The sequence below is a fragment of the Panthera onca genome, chromosome F2, assembly GCF_046562875.1.
Source record: "Panthera onca isolate mPanOnc1 chromosome F2, mPanOnc1 haplotype 2, whole genome shotgun sequence".
In the NCBI taxonomy this organism is placed as follows: Eukaryota; Metazoa; Chordata; class Mammalia; order Carnivora; family Felidae; genus Panthera; species Panthera onca.
Window position 1 is genome coordinate 48,161,467 of NC_138356.1, and position 16,276 is coordinate 48,177,742.

At 45.7% G+C, this 16,276-nt stretch overlaps 1 protein-coding gene across 3 annotated transcripts in view; it reads right to left on the reverse strand.

Annotated features, from left to right (window-relative positions):
• NCALD (neurocalcin delta) overlaps positions 1-9,710 on the reverse strand; it is a 396,530-nt gene extending 386,820 nt beyond the window's left edge. For all 3 annotated transcript variants that reach the window (XM_078441760.2, XM_078441758.2, XM_078441759.2), the window contains exon 1: positions 9,591-9,710. The gene's annotated coding sequence lies outside the window, so the exon portion shown is untranslated. The remainder of the gene's footprint in view (positions 1-9,590) is intronic.
• Positions 9,711-16,276: the final 6,566 nt, after the last annotated feature.

Here is a 16,276-nt window from a genome sequence, read left to right on the forward strand (position 1 = left end):
AGGAGGAGGAGAAGGAGGAGGAGGAGGAGGAGGAGAAGGAGGAGGAGAAGGAGGAGGAGGAGGAGGAGGAGGAGGAGGAGAAGGAGGAGGAGAAGGAGGAGGAGGAGGAGAAGGAGGAGGAGGAGAAGGAGGAGGAGGAGGAGAAGGAGGAGGAGGAGGAGAAGGAGGAGGAGGAGGAGGAGGAGGAGGAGGAGGAGGAGGAGAGGAAGAAATCCTAACTCATTGCCTCAAATTTGGCCCAAAAATCTATTAGGAACGTTAAACATACCTTTCCTATGTTTTTTAAAACTCATGTTTTTATCTCATAAACCAAAAGCAGACTAATACAAAAGAGTGTCGGCTGGCAAATTTTAAAACAACATTTGGAAAACTATCTTAAGTCTCACTTAACTAGAGGGCCTCTGTGGCCCGGTTTGCCTAAAACCGCCCCTGCTTGTCCCTCTTGTTTTGGTGTAATTATTAAAAAGTGCTCCTCCCCCACTTTCAAAGGCTTCCTTTGAAATAATAAACTATATGGCCTTATATTTAACCAAGACATATTTCTTGACCAATTAACAATGTGCTGGCTACCAGGTTGAGAACTTAGATCAGTTCAAAAAAATTGCATGAGATAAAATCCCTAACTCCCAGATTACTACAACCTAATGGAGAAGACAGAAGTAATACCCAAAACAACAATGAAGCAGTGAAAAGTTGATAATCATCGGTGTAATCCAGGCAGTAAGTGCTGCAGTTCTGATCAGAGACAGAGTATAGACAGCGTATCCCCTCCGGTGAGACACTCCATAGAAACTGTGTAAAAACACCCATGCTTCCAGAGCACTTACTGTATACCAGGCATCATGCCTGGTGATCTCACTCCATGCTCAAAACAACCCTAGAAGTGAAGAACTAGCATTATGCTCATTTTTATAGGACTCGTCCCAAGTATGACCTGAGAATTCAAATGCCTGACTCCGAAGTGTGTGCTCCCTGCCACTGTGAATGCGGACATATGGCTTCCTGCTGGCCCAAGCTTACCACGAGTTGGCGCAAAAGTCAGTTACCAGAGCCATCAGCTTCTCCTTCTGCTCTGTAGCACTGCAAGGTATGGCCCAACCCTGGCAGAGGGCTGCTGAACCAGCTGAGGCCCAGGTAGGAAACAGGGGGTGCTTTTTAATCCTACTGAAGAGTCCTATTGGAGAGACTACTGAGAAAAGTGTAATGAAGGGTGTAGAAAAGCAGGGAAGGCTGGCAATAGCAGGAAGTCATTACCATCCCTACGCCTGAGTGCATGACTGGGGGTGGGGGATAAAGGAATTCCAAAGATGGAGGCTGGATGGAGAAGACCCCTGGCATGAGCCTTGGCCTTCAGCATACAGAAGAAACCAACCTGCAGTATGCAACCCAGCAGGAGGGAACGCACCCTCCCCCACTCTCCTCCCACTCTCCCAGGGGTGGGCTGGATCCACCATTGGCCAAATTATACCAGAAATCAAAGACAAAGATTGCCCTTGATGCATCTCAGGGCACAGAGCAGGTGGATACAGGAGGAAAGAGGACATGGAAGAAAGAGCCAACAAGAGATGTCCACCCTGGGGCGCCTGGGTGGTTCAGTCGGTTAAGCATCCGACTTCGGCTCAGGTCATGATCTCACAGTTACTGAGTTCAAGCCCTGCATTGGGTTCTTTGCTGACAGCTCAGGGCCTAGAGCCTGCTTTGGATTCTGTGTCTCCCTCTCTCTCTGTCCCTCCCCTGCTTGCTCGCTCTCTCAAGAATAAATAAACATTAAAAAAAATTTTTTTTAAGGGATATCCAGCCTGCTTGCCATGTCCTTGTTCCTACATAAGAGTGTGTTCCCACTGAGGCAGAGTAAACTGGCCTGGTCAGTTTACTGACCTTTGCAGGAGCATGTGAGGTGCTATATTAGTAAGAAGGGGTCTAGCTCGGCATATGTGTGAGGCTGGTGCCAGTTCATGGGCAAGTGCCCTAGGTAGTTAGTTACACTAGGCCCCCTGCTTGGAAGGGCCCCACACTTGGTCTAATGCTCTGCTGACACCATTTTGAAATTCTTGATAATCTTTAAACCAGGGCCCCACAGATTATGCAGCTGGTCTTCGGGAAAGGCAAACCATTTTCCTCAGCTGGTAAGACTAAATTCTATAAGTATCACAAGACTCCAGGTATAATTATTCAAAGCAGACAGACCCAAAGTTAATATTAACCAGAGTCACAATGATACAGCAGAATATATAACACAATAAAATGAGGGAACATTTTACCTTTTTTTTCTTTCTTCTTTCTCTTTTGAAGTCAAACTGCAAAGTGGCTGAGAAACCCAAGTAAGCTGCCCCCTGGAGAGAAACGGAACTTAACAAGGGCCTCTCCACAGCACGGAGGGAATGGATTTTGGCTCTTTATTCAGTTAATGTGATCAATGCAGACAAATAAGCAGAATAATTTATGCCCTGGGGTAGACTCTTGATGTACCCCACTTGATGGGATATAGTCTTCAAATTAGCCAGGTAATTGCCAAAGCTACCCTTGACCTTGCCTTGTTTTCCTGGTATACATAAGCCCCAGTTTGAGACAACGTATTGAAAACCCACACATAGAAGGTTCATTGATGGGTCAGCAAAACTTACAAACTATATTTCTAAACTGATGCTTTCCGAAAGCCTAGAAACTAGAGCCTATACTGCTTCTGTTTCCATTTCCTGAAAGACGCCAAAATCCTCAGCCTTCCTCCGAGCATCATTTTGAAAGCATCTGGGAAGGCCTCAGGTGAGAAGCCAGAACAGGGTCAGTGTCTCTCTCCCATTCGTTTCCTCGAAGGCCACTGGGCAAAGCAAAGCAAGGAAACTTCCATCTGAGGCAGGGGTCAGACTGGTTTTTGATAGCCTCTTTGGTAGATTTTTAGCTGTCTTGTTTGTTTGGTGGTTTAAAGTTACAAAAAAATTTCAGTAGATCAAAAGTGTTTACAAAACCCCTACTGTGTCAAGGAACCTAGAACCCAAGCAGTAAATCAAATCTAGGGACATCATGACAGAATCCAGCCACCAGCCCCTGGCATGGGCGAGCAAAGACTTCTCCCCCAAAGCCTCTGGAGGCTCAGCCGTGCTAATACCTTGATTTTGGACTTCTGGCCTCCAGAACGGTGAGAACAAACATTTCTGTTATTTTAAGCCACCCAGTTTGTGGTAATTTGTTACAGAGGCCACAGGAAACTAACATAAGCCCTCAGCCACATCTCTCACCTATGGCCTCAGCCTCACAACCTCCGGGAATGGAAAATATGAGGCCTTCCAATGCAGCCCATTTTGTTTGCACAGGGAGCCTACTTCTGAGCCCAGAATAAAAAATAAAAAAATTTTAAAAAAGCACAGAGCTTTTTCTGGCTAGAAAGCTCTTTAGTCATGCCTTGGGGGAGGTGGGCCCACTAGTGACCCCACACTAGACATTGCTTTCTTTCTCCATTCACTCCTGCCAGGATAGCACAGAGGGAAATACCATCTCCCTGGTACTGGAAACTCTTCTATAACGCAGCCCGAGGTCTCATTAATGTTTAAGAGGCCAGGTTACACTGTCAACTCCTTTGGAGCTTTTCGCTAAAAGCAAAACAAAACAAACATATCTTTCTCACACGGGTTTCAAGGACTTATTGTTATCCCCACCAATTACATAGAAAAGATATTTTTTAATTTTTTAATGCTTTATTTATTTTTGAGAGAGATAGAGGCAGAGTGCAAGCAGGGGAGGGGCAGAGAGAGGGGGAGCCACAGAATCTGAAGCGGGCCCCAGGCTCTGAGCTGTCAGCACAGAGCCCGATGCAGGGCTCAAGCCCACAGACCACAAAATCATGACCTGAGCTGAAGTCGCATGCTTAACCAATTGAGCCACCCAGGCGTCCCAGAAAATATTTTTTTAATCTCAAAACAATCATTCAGTTATGACACATATGAAATACGTGTTGTTATTTAGGGGGGGAAAGGGGGAAATTCTGAGCAGTCACTTCCTCTACATTTTGAGAGCCAAGCTAAGTTTGTACAAATCAGATTATTCCCAAAGAATCTAAACACACAGGTCTGGGGGAAACCTAACATTCCAGATCTGACTGGATGTATAGTGGAAATATTCCCTGGGTTTGAATCCCAGCCCCATTAGTTATTAGTGACCTTGGGTAGGTCATTCAACCTCTTGATGCTTCAGTTCCCTCACCTGTGAAATAAGGATCATCATAGCAGCGTTCCTTCCTGCTGGATCCTCTCTGTTTTCCTCTCCAGATCCAGCCTCACTCCACTCTCAGCCCTAGGAGGCTGATTTCTAGATACAAGGTAGTCCTTACATCAAGTTTTCTTGTCCTCTGGCTTCTGGTTAGGTTGACAGGCAGTTGAGAGGCACCAGCAGAAATCAGAGAGGGAGAAAAGAGTGGTTGGGGACCCTCATCTGGATGCCTCCACATCAGGCCACAGTTTGAGTGTAGCTATATTCCTCTACTGAAGAGTAATTCCAGAAACCTCTCTCTCACATCCCCTTTTCAGGGCTGGGGTAGTAAAGATTTACATGCATTGCTGGCCACTCCTGGTGATTTCCCTTAACCCTGCCCACATATTTATGGGGCGCCTGGGTGGCTCAGTCAGTTAAGTGTCTGACTTTTGCTCAGGTCACGATCTCACAGTTTGTGAGGTCAAGCCCCGCATCGGACTCTGTGCTGACAGCTCAGAGCCTGGAGCCTGCTTCTGATTCTGGGTCTCCCTCTCTCTGCCCCTCCCACACTCATGCTCTGTCTCTCTCTCTCTGTGTCTCTCAAAAATAAATAAACATTAAAAAAGAAAAAACCCTGCCCACATCTTTGTAAATAGTCCCTTCATTAAACTTTCTTCAGTTATACCCTTTGAGTATGTCATCTGCCTCCTTAGGGGACCCTGGTTGATAAACCGTTGAAAGGATTTATCAGAGTCAATTAATTAATTAATGTTTAGAACACTGCCATGTTCACAGAAAGTGCATAAAGGCATTTGGAATCATTACTGTCATTATTAGCAACATCAGTCAACTTAACTTGTCTGTGGCATCTTTGGTCATGAGATATCTCGGTGCCACATTTACCTTTCCTCCCCAAGTCCAATACCATTTAGTGTGGCAATAAATGTAATATCCACAGTTGTATAAATGTGGAGAAAACTATTAGGTTCTCTTTCATCTGAATAATTAAAATAACCCCCTAACTCTTCTGTTGTCTTTCTTCTCTTCACTCTCTCTTTAATGTGGGAAAGTGATCATGCTCTTGCCACAAATACTCAATAGCTCCTCCAAATGAAATTCAGATTCTGCTACCGTCCCTCACAATTTGATCCCAACCTACTTTTAATACTATACTAAACATTTCACACCCACTAGGACGGCTATTACATATTTTTTAAAATACCGAAAACAGCAAGTGTTGGCAAGGAAGTGGAGGGATTGGAACCTGTGTAGACTGCTGGTGGGCATGTAAAATGGTAGCTGCCGTCGAAAACAGTATGGCAGTTCCTCGAAAAATCATATGATACAGCAATTCCACTTCTGGGCCCAGACGCAAAAGAATTGAAAGCAGGGACTCAAACAGATATTTTACACATCCATGTTCATAGCCACATTATTCACAATAGCCAAAAGGTGGAAGTCACCCAAGTGCCCACTGACAAATGAATGGATCAATAAAATGTGGTCTATCCATACAGTGGAGTATTATGCAGCCCTAAAAAGGAAAGAAATTTGGACACATGATACGACATGGATGAGCCTCCAAGACATTATGCTAAGTGACATAAACCAGTCACAAAATGACAAATACTGTACGATTCCACTTAACATAAGGCACCTAAGGTCGTCAAATGCATATAGACAGAAAGAATGAATGGTGGTTGCCAGGGGCTGGAGGGAGAGTTGGGGGCGGGGCGAGTTTTTATATAATGGGTTTAGAGTTTCAGTTTGGAAAGATGAAAAAGTTCTGGAGATGAACGGTGGTGACAGTTGCACAAGAATATGAATGTACTTGATGCCACAGAACTTTACACTTAAAAATGGTTGAAATGGTAAATGTTGTGTTATTTATATTTAACCACAATAAAAAAAATAACATTCAAGAAATGCTTATCGCTTGCCTATCACACAAGACACTGTACTGGGGACATGTCAGCAAAACACACTGGAAGGTCACTGTCCCCACCAAGGGGGCTCTGCTCCTGCACCTCCTCCCACATGGTCCTCCTTCCAATGAGTCTGTCCCCTAATGACGTCTTGCAATTTCATGTTGAAATCTGAACTCCTTAAAGGTAGGAGACTAGATCTTATTCATCACATATCACTGGTACTTAACACAGTGTTGAACATGTGGAAACTGCCAAAAGATATTGGTTGAAAATGTGAGTAAAAATCCAGCCAAAGTAGTGTATGTCTTCCTTTTCCTCCTATCTTCTAGCCAGCCAGCCAATACCTAACATTTCTTGAAGTTAGTTAGCTATATTTTCAGAAATAAGAGGTCAGAGCTTTTTACTAAACTCACTTCAAATTGTTCCATTAATGGAACGCCTGGCTGGCTCAGTCAGTGGAGCATGAGACTCTCAACCTCAGGGTCGTGAGTTCAAGCCCCACGTTGGACATGGAACCTACTTAAAAAAAAATTGTTCTGTTCACAAACAATTCTACTAAGGGTAGAATAATTATACTAAGTGTAGAAATTGTGGGTTGCAAGTCAGAACTCAACTGTTTACTAGCCATGTGTCCTTGTGCAAGTTACTGAGTGTCCCTAAACTTGTTTCCCTCATCTATGAAAGGGGGATACTAACAGCACTATAGTGGACATCTGTTGCTTTGCAATCCAACATCCATTGGCCCATCTTCTGGTGACAGTATAACAACGTATTCTAACAACGTTCTTCTGGAAAATGACCCCGCTCCTACTCCTTAGCCTATGGCTCAAAGATAAAACCTGTGACCAAGCCCAAGCTCTACTAGTAAATGGCCCTCCAGCCACAGGAAGAAGCACTGGATCCTATCAAAGCCAATAAAGTCACAGCTAGTCATTGCAAGCGATGCTTGGAATAGAGGCTCTCACTTCCTAGCTGGATTTAAGCCCACAATGGTTTAAATGGAGCCTAAAAATGGTGCCAACTTCAAAAAACAAATCAAGAAATGGAGAGAGAGACACCAGGTCCTGATAATGATGCTTAAACCCTGGATTAAGCCATACCTGAAGTATATTTCTCTGGACTGAAGAGTTATAAGAGACAAAATAACGTTCCTTTTTTTTTTTTTTTTTTTTAAGTTGTTTGACACTTGCAACAGAATTGAGTCCTAATTAAAATAAGTATCTCCTGAAAAATTATTACAAAGTTTAAATGGGATCCTCATGTACATACATAGTACACACTTGATAAATGGAAGCTACTAATATTAACTATAGTGATAGTTTATGGTAATGGTAGAAATTTCCTGGCTTCTTCTAAGGATGAATTTAAAAAAATTTTTTTTAACGTTTATTTATTTTTGAGACAGAGAGAGACAGAGCATGAACAGGGGAGGGGCAGAGAGAGAGGGAGACACAGAATGGGAAGCAGGCTCCAGGCTCTGAGCCATCAGCCCAGAGCCCGATGCGGGGCTCGAACTCACGGACCGTGAGATCGTGACCTGAGCTGAAGTAGGAAGCTTAACCGGCTGAGCCACCCAGGCGCCCCTAAGGATGACTTTTTAAATTGGCGTGCTCTGTCCCTGACATCTGCCTTCATTATCCTTCAATGATACTCTCTTTCACGATGACACAGATAGAGGGGTGGTAAGGACAAAGATTATATGCCACCACTTTCTAATCCCACACCCCAACAGACACCACTAATTGACCACAGCACTCTTTCCTGCCGAGCCTGGATTCAGCCTTGGATTCCTATTCAGCCCGGGTCTCTAGGCAGCCACTATCAATCAATCAAAGATGATATGAGAAATGAAACCTAGGGTCTCAGCTCCAGAACAGCAGTTGACAACGTTTTTCTATAAACCACTAGGTAGTAATTATTTTAGGCATGGTCTCTGTTGCATATTCTTCTCTGTATTTTGATTTGTTTTGTTTACGGCCCTTTAAAAATGTAAACAAGCATTCTTGATTCCTCAGCTATACAACCCCCCCCACCCCCCACCCACCCCCACGCCCGTTCTGGAGCCTAGAAATTAGACTCAGGCTGTTCCAGAGAACTGGGAACCACCTTAGCTCCCTCTGCATGGATCCCGGGAACCCGGTAATGGAACGCTTGGAAATGCTGCCTCAGTCAGAAATGCACCCACAGAACATACTGAATCACCTGAAATGTAACAGAAGAACTCTGCTCTCTTCATACCAATCCCAAATCGAGCGGAAATCCACACTCCAGGGGAAGCCACAATCCCAGGAAGAGCTACAAAGTCCATGCATGTGGTAACATTCACCTCTGCCTCCAGAACCAAATTCACTGCACGACCTCTTCAAAGCGCTAGACCTCTATCCGTCACAGCCAAATGTGAGATCCCACACCTTTTTACGAGTAAAGGGAAGAGTTCAAATCACTACATCTCTCCATTATTAGTCTGACCCTTTATAATTTAAACAAATACCTCTGAAATGGTGACAAGATAGCATGCCCCACTGCTTTTGACCAACATCTGATTCCTTAGTTATTTCCCAATGTTTTTTATTGTACAGTACTAAAGATTGGTTTTGTCTTTCTATTATTCTCCATGTTTGCTTCTGGCTTTAGTGAGAAGAATTAAACTTTGTTTGACCTGCATTTATTTATTCATTCAACAAACATTTTCTGAGGCCCACAATCCACCCCGCAAGGCACCTGCAGGTAGGGAAGACTGATTGATGCGTAGATGATGATGCAGGGCGCCAAGCAAGGGCAGCACAATTAGCTGGGAACGTGGGGGTGGGGGCAAGAGGTCTGCTGGTAGGCAGTAGGGAAAAATTCACAGGAGTTGCCCAGACGAGGAAGGGTGAGCCCAGCTCAGTGCTGAGCTGAAGCTACACGAGGAGAGGCTTGGGAGATGAGGCTGGTGAGGAAACAAGAGTGAGGTCATGAAATTCCCTGGAGCCCGAACTCTACCCCGAAAGCCACAGAAAACCTCTGAAGGAAATTAAGCAGAATGCCTGGAGTCAGATTTTTGCTTTCAAAACGAGCATTCTAGTTGCAGTTCGGAGAATGGACTGGGGCAGGCGCGTCCTGATGCAGAGCAAGGAGCTGGTGTGAAGGCCACTGGAGCAATTCAGGCAAGAGATAAGGTCGTCAACTAAATCAGTGGCAGCAGGAAAAGGGAAAAGGGGGCATAACAACAACAACAAACGACGAGAGCTCACATTTGTGCCGCACTTACTAATGACAAAGCACTGTGTGAAGTGCTTTCCGTGTATTAATTCATTTTATCTGCCCAACGAACCAGAGATAGGTCCGCTACCTCTTATCAACCTCATGCCACAGATCAGGAAACACAGAGAAGGAGCCCAGGGTCTGGGAGCTACTCGTGTCCCAGCCAGAACTCAGAGCCTGCAGTTTGGCGGCACAGCCCATGCTCCTCACAGCCCATTCACCTGGCACACTTACAGAGAGCGGGTCCTCAGGACTGCTGCTGACTAGCTGAAACGGGGGAGACTCCGGGGCAATTTCCAGGGGTCTAGCTGGGGCACCAGAACACTTGGGTTTCAGCTTCTCGAGCCTCCTCCTCTGACGGAAGCCCCTCCCCAGATCTGTACTCAGCTCCCAATGGTTCCCCTCCCATACGCCCACACTCCCATCACACCACCCCCTCCTCCATTGCCGCCCCTGCGTCCTGCATTTGACCCTCAAACACAGGCGTCTCCAGGGCCGAGGTAAAGACCCACAGGCATTGCCAGTTAGGTCTGAGAAGCCTAGACCGAGAATCCTGCTCTTGGTAATACAGCTGCTTAAGTCTGTTATTTTCAAGTCAGACAAAGCCGGGAAAACTTTGAGCAAGCTTGTGTGGTTTCCTTCTCAGCAAGCGAGACCTTGGCAGCCCTACGTCTGTGTTTCACACCAGTTGCCCTGCGAACAGAACGCGTACCAGCATTTGGGTCCAGCGTTTAACAACAGAGGCACGCTTGACCGGCCTGACCTGCAGCCTCAGACCCTCAGGAAGAAAGTGGCCCTGGCGGGGAGGTCTTCAGAGAGCCAAAAGGCTTTCTTTCTCTGGGCTTAAAGCAAGCATCTGCAGCAAGAAACTTGTGCATTTCCTGCGGACAGGGAGACCTCCTGCCCCTCCCGGGCTGATACAACCCACTTTGCACATCCTGCTTCTCTGGAAGCTAAAAATAAATCGGTATGCACTGAAAAACACTCAAACACATCTCCCCAGCACACCCCTTCCCGAGTCCCCGAGGGCAAGAGTCGCAAATCTTTCAGGTCGGAGTCCCAAATGCATGCTACTAACTCCTCTGGGTTCAACTACCGCCTTCGGTGGCTCCCCAAGCCCCCTCCCCAGGTCCCCACATCACACACACGCCTCCTGTAGACTCTCAGGGCGGACTCTGCAGCCCCGGGAACCAGCGAGTGCCGTCGACCCCAACCCCCGCCCTGAAAGGTTGCTCCAGAAGTCCCCGGGGCCACCAGGCGCACGAACGCCCCCTTCCGACCTAGTGCGCCCCCATACTGCCTGCCCCGCGCGCCTCAGCGCGTCCGTCCGCAAAGTTGCTCTCCCCTTTCCGGCCACCCACCCTCAAGGTCTTTGGCTTTGTTTTATTTTCTCTCCGAGGCACTGAGGGCAGGACAGGGGAACTGACCGGGTGAGCTGCACCGGGAATGGCTGCAGGGACCAGGTCCTCAGGACCGCGCGCTCCTCGCGCCCACCCCTGTGCCGCCGGGCTCCGAGCACGCGGGTCCCCACAGGAGCCGCTCCCGGCGCCGCCGGCCCCCGCACACCCCGCCCCGCCTGCAACTCCGATGTGCCCAGGCTCCAGAGAATCGGAGGGAAGGCACAGCGACTCACCGCTTTGGCCGCTCCCGGCGTCTGTGTCGCCGCCAGAGAGGCGGCAGCGGCGGCGGCGGCAGCGCCTTCCCTCCGCCCGCCTCCCCCTGGACAGTACCGCCGCCCGCCGCGCCCCCCTCCCCTGCCTCGCCGCGTGTCTCCCTCCCGGCCGCAGCCGACGCCCCCTCCCCACTGCGGCCCCGCAGGCGACCTCTCCCGGGTGGGCTGGACTGCGGGGATGCAAGGGGGCCGAGCCGAGGCGCGCGGTTTGCAGGTGCAGTGGACGCCCCACCTGCCCCGGGGTGCGGCCGCGGGCATTATCCCCGCAGTGACCGCCCGGTCCCAGCCCGCGGCCCAGGCTCCTAGCTAGGCTGCACTCGCACTTTCCAAGGGGTGCCATTTGTTTGCCTGTTGGGGTCCTGGGTGGGGAGATTCAACCTACAGCACTTTCTAGAAGGCTTTAAGGAGAGCCTTGGATTCCTGATTCGAAGCAGTGAAGTTCAAGAGTACCTTGAAGGACAGGCCTGCAAGGTAGGAGGGGACTGCTCGTGCCTAACACATGTTTTCTCTACCTAGAGCCTTCTGTGAATCCTCTAGGGGAAGGACCTCTGGGGGGAGGAGCGGGGGGGGGGGGGGGGGGGGGGAAGAGAGGAGCTCTCCCCACCCCCCACACCGCACCCCGACCCCATCGCCCACTGCAGAATGCCTTCAAAGCTTCCATCTGAACTGGAGATAAGAAACAAAAGTCTTGTCACTTTAGTAAGTCTTTATCAATGGCTGCCAGCACGTGTTCCTGTCTTGCTGTTTTGACCACTCATGGCCTCACAAACCCCTGTTAACTTCTTGTCTTGTCAGCCCCAGTGACATTGCCAGGACCCACAGAAGGTCTCAATAACAACTCAAATTCATTGATTAAAAACCTTGCTGTTTTAAAAATAACAGAAAGGCCCCACTGTAAAGGCATCATGACTTGTCCATGTTTGGTGTAATGATTACAAAATCTTTTAATATGACTAGTTATAAAAATGACAGTTATGTTGAGGTCCAATCAGCCACCCACTCTGCTTTGAAAATCAAGTAAAACATTCACCTAACCAAAACATCCTTTTAGTTTTGCCTTTAATTTCCACATCATTAACTCACTGAGGCAATGGTTGAAAAATAAAAGTTATCTGAAAGGCCATTAAACCTTTACTGGATACTAAAATCTTTTCCTTGAGTTGAATTAGCAGATTAGCCCAGTGGCTCGCTTCCCTAGATATAAATTGCAATCACCTAGGAAGTAGGATTTTTTGTTTGGGTTTTTACTGTTAGGCCTGTGCCTGCACCCCCCACCCTTGCCCTGAAGATTCTGATTTAACCTGTCAGGGGTGCACCTTTACATAGGGATTTTTTACTTTGGCCCCAGGAGATTCTGACGTGCTACCAAGGTTAGAAACCCCAGGATTCGCCAGTCATCAAATAGGGCCTGAGGGAATGGGATGCAAAATAAGAAAATTGTGATGCAGGGAAAGGTCTGAGCTGGCAGTGTAAACTCAGATGTCCCTAAGGGACTAAAAAGAAGTGACAACGAAATGATGCAGACTGGGTGTACAGGGGCAAGCTAGGAAGGGCATCATGCCCTAAAGAGGGTAGTGTCATTTTTGCACGTGGGAAATGTAGGTCCAGTGTGGCCATCAAGTCAGATCTATTTTCTCACTCTGTTTTGTTTTGTTCTCTGGAGAAGCCAGAAATCCACATTTAATGTGAACTCTTCTAGCTGTGCAATGTTGGTAACTAAGCTTGAAAATCTTTTAAATGTGCTAGGGGCCAAGAAAGAAGAGTTTGTAGGCCATGAGGGGTCCCCAGGTCATCAGCTGTTAGGTGCTCCTTGCTTACAGACTGCAGGAAGAACACTGGTTGGTCCAAGACAATAGTAGGAAGGTGGAAGTGCTCGGGGACAACGGTGTCTCTGCGATGGTGACTTAAAAACCCACTTTATTTTTCAATTTTGCTTTAATGATCTCTGCGTTTTTTGTTTTTTTTTTAATTTTTTTTTTTTAACATTTATTTATTTTTGAGACAGAGAGAGACAGAGCATGAACAGGGGAGGGCCAGAGAGAGGGAGACACAGAATCTGAAACAGGCTCCAGGCTCTGAGCTGTCAGCACAGAGCCCGACGCGGGCCTCGAACTCACAGCCCTCACGGACCGTGAGATCATGACCTGAGCTGAAGACGGCCGCCTAACTGACTGAGCCACCCAGGCGCCCCAATGATGTCTGCGTTTTAAAAGCTTTTAGGAGATATGATTTGTAGCAGACAATTCACCCATTTAAGATACTCCGCATTTAGTATACTCCACAGTTGTATAACTATTGACCACAATTTTAGAACGGATTTTGATCACCCCAAAAAGAAACACTGTACCTATTAGCACACATTCTCTTCGTTCTCCCCAGCCCCAGCCACTGGCAACTGCTAATCTACTTTCAATCTTTACAGATTTGCCTGTTGTGACTGGTTTCTTTCACTTAACATAATGTTTTCAAGGTTCGTCCATGTCATCAATACTTCATTTCTTTTTGTGAATAATATCGCATGGTAGAGAAATAGTATCATATTTTGTTTATCCATTTATCGGTTGATGGACATATGGGTGGTTTCCGCTTTTTGCCAGTTGTGAATAATGCTGCTATGAATATTCATAGATAGATTTTTTTATGTAGATGTATGTTTTTATTTCTCTGGATTCTATATCTAGACTGGAATTGCTGGGTCACATGGTAACTCTATGTTTAACCTTTTAAGGAACTGCCACTTTGTTTCCCAAAGTAGCAGCACCATTTTACGTTCTCACCAGCCATGTATGACGGTTCCAATTTATCCACATCCTTGTTAGGACTTGATATTGGCCATTTTTTTAAGTGATACCATCCTAGTGGGTGTGAAGTGATATCTCGTTGTAGTGTTTTGATTTGCATTTTACTAGTGGCTAATGATGTCTTTCAAAGGTCCAAGTACAGTGAAATTCACTTTTTTTTAAATACTATTTTTTATTTTTTAAAATTTACATCCAAATTAGTTAGCATATAGTGAAAAAATGATTTCAGGAGTAGATTCCTTAATGCCCCTTAACCATCTAGCCCATCCCCCCTCCCACAACCCCTCCAGAAACCCTCAGTTTGTTCTCCATATTTATGAGTCTCTTATGTTTTGTCCCCCTCCCTGTTTTTATATTATTTTTGTTTCCCTTCCATTATGTTCATCTGTTTTGTCTCTTAAAGTCCTCATATGAGTGGAGTCATATGACTTTTGTCTTTCTCTGACTGACTAAATTTCACTTAGCATAATACCCTCCAGTTCCAGCCATGTAGTTGCAAATGGCAAGATTTCATTCTTTTTGATTGCCGAGCAATACTCCATTGTATATATATATATATACCACCTCTTCTTTATCTATTCATCCATCGATGGACATTTGGGCTCTTTCCATACATTGGCTATTGCCAATAGTGCTGCTATAAACATGGGAGTGCATGTGTCCCTTCAAAACAGCGCACCTGTATCCCGTGGATAAACACCTAGTAGTGCAATTGCTGGGTCGATTTTTAGTTTTTTGAGAAACCTCCATACTGTTTTCCAGAGTGGCTGCACCAGCTTGCATTGCCACCAACAATGCAAAAGAGATCCTCTTCCTCCACATCCTCACCAACACCTGTTGTTGCCTGAGTTGTTAATGTTAGCCATTCTGACAGGTGTAAGATGGTATCTCATTGTGGTTTTGATTTGTATTTCCCTGATGATGAATGATGTTGAGCAATTTTTCATGTGTCGGTTGGCTATCTGGATGTCTTCTTTGGAGAAGTGTCTATTCATGTCTTTTGCCCATTTCTTCACTGGATTATTTGTTTTTTGGGTGTTGAGTTTGCTCAGTTCTTTATAGACTTTGGATACTAACCCTTTATCTGTTATGTCGTTTACAAATATCTTCTCCCATTCTGTTGGTTGCCTTTTAGTTTTGCTGATTATTTCCTTTGCTTTGCAGAAGCTCTTTATTTTGATGAGGTCCCAGTAGTTCATTTGTGCTTTTGTTTTCCTTGCCTCCAGAGACATGTTGAGTAAGAAGTTGCTGCGGCCGAGATCAAAGAGGTTTTTGCCTGCTTTCTCCTCAAGCATTCTGATAGCTTCCTGTCTTACATTTAGGTCTTTCATCCATTTTGAGTTTATTTTTGTGTATGGTATAAGAAAGTGGTCCAGGTTCATTCTTCTGCATGTCGCTGTCCAGTTTTCCCAGCACCACTTGCTGAAGAGACTGTCTTGATTCCACTGGATATTCTTTCGTGCTTTGTCAAAGATTAGTTGGCCATATGTTTGTGGGTCCATTTCTGGGTTCTCTATTCTGTTCCATTGATCTGAATGTCTGTCCTTGTGCCAGTACCATACTGTCTTAATGATTACAGCTTTGTAGTACAGCTTGAAGTCTGGGATTGTGACGTTTCCTGCTTTGATTTTCTTTTTCAAGATTGCTTTGGCTATTCGGGGTCTTTCCTGGTTCCATACACATTTTAGGACTGTTTGTTCTAGCTCTGTGCAGGATGCTGGTGTTATTTTGATAGGGATTGCATTGAATATGTAGATTACTTTGGGTAGTATCGACATTTTAACAATGTTTGTTCTTCCAATCCAGGAACATGGAATATTTTTTCCATTTTTTTGTGTCTTCTTCAATTTCTTTCATAAGCTTTCTATGGTTTTCAGTGTATAGATTTTTCACCTCTTTGGTTAGATTTATTCCTAGGTATTTTATGGGTTTTGGTGTAATTGTAAATGGGATCAATTCCTTGATTTCTCTTTCTGTCGCTTCATTGTTGGTGTATAAGAATGCAACCGATTTCTGTGCATTGATTTTATATCCTGCGACTTTGCTGAATTCCTGAATCAATTCTAGTGGTTTTTTGGTGGAATATATTGGGGTTTTCCATATAGAGTATCATGTCATCTGTGAAGAGTGAAAGTTTGACCTCCTCCTGGCCGATTTGGATGCCTTTTATTTCTTTGTGTTGTCTGATTGCTGAGGCTAAGACTTCCAATACTGTGTTGAATAATAGTGGCAAGAGTGGACCTCCGTGTCTTGTTCCTGACCTTAGGGGGACAGCTCTCAGTTTTTCCCCATTGAGGATGCTATTAGCAGTGAGTCTTTGATATATGGCTTTTATGATCTTGAGGTGTGATCCTTCTATCCCACTTTCTTGAGGGTTTTTATCAAGAAAGAATGCTGTACTTTGTCAATTGCTTTCTCTGCATCTAGTAAGAGGATCATGTGGTGCT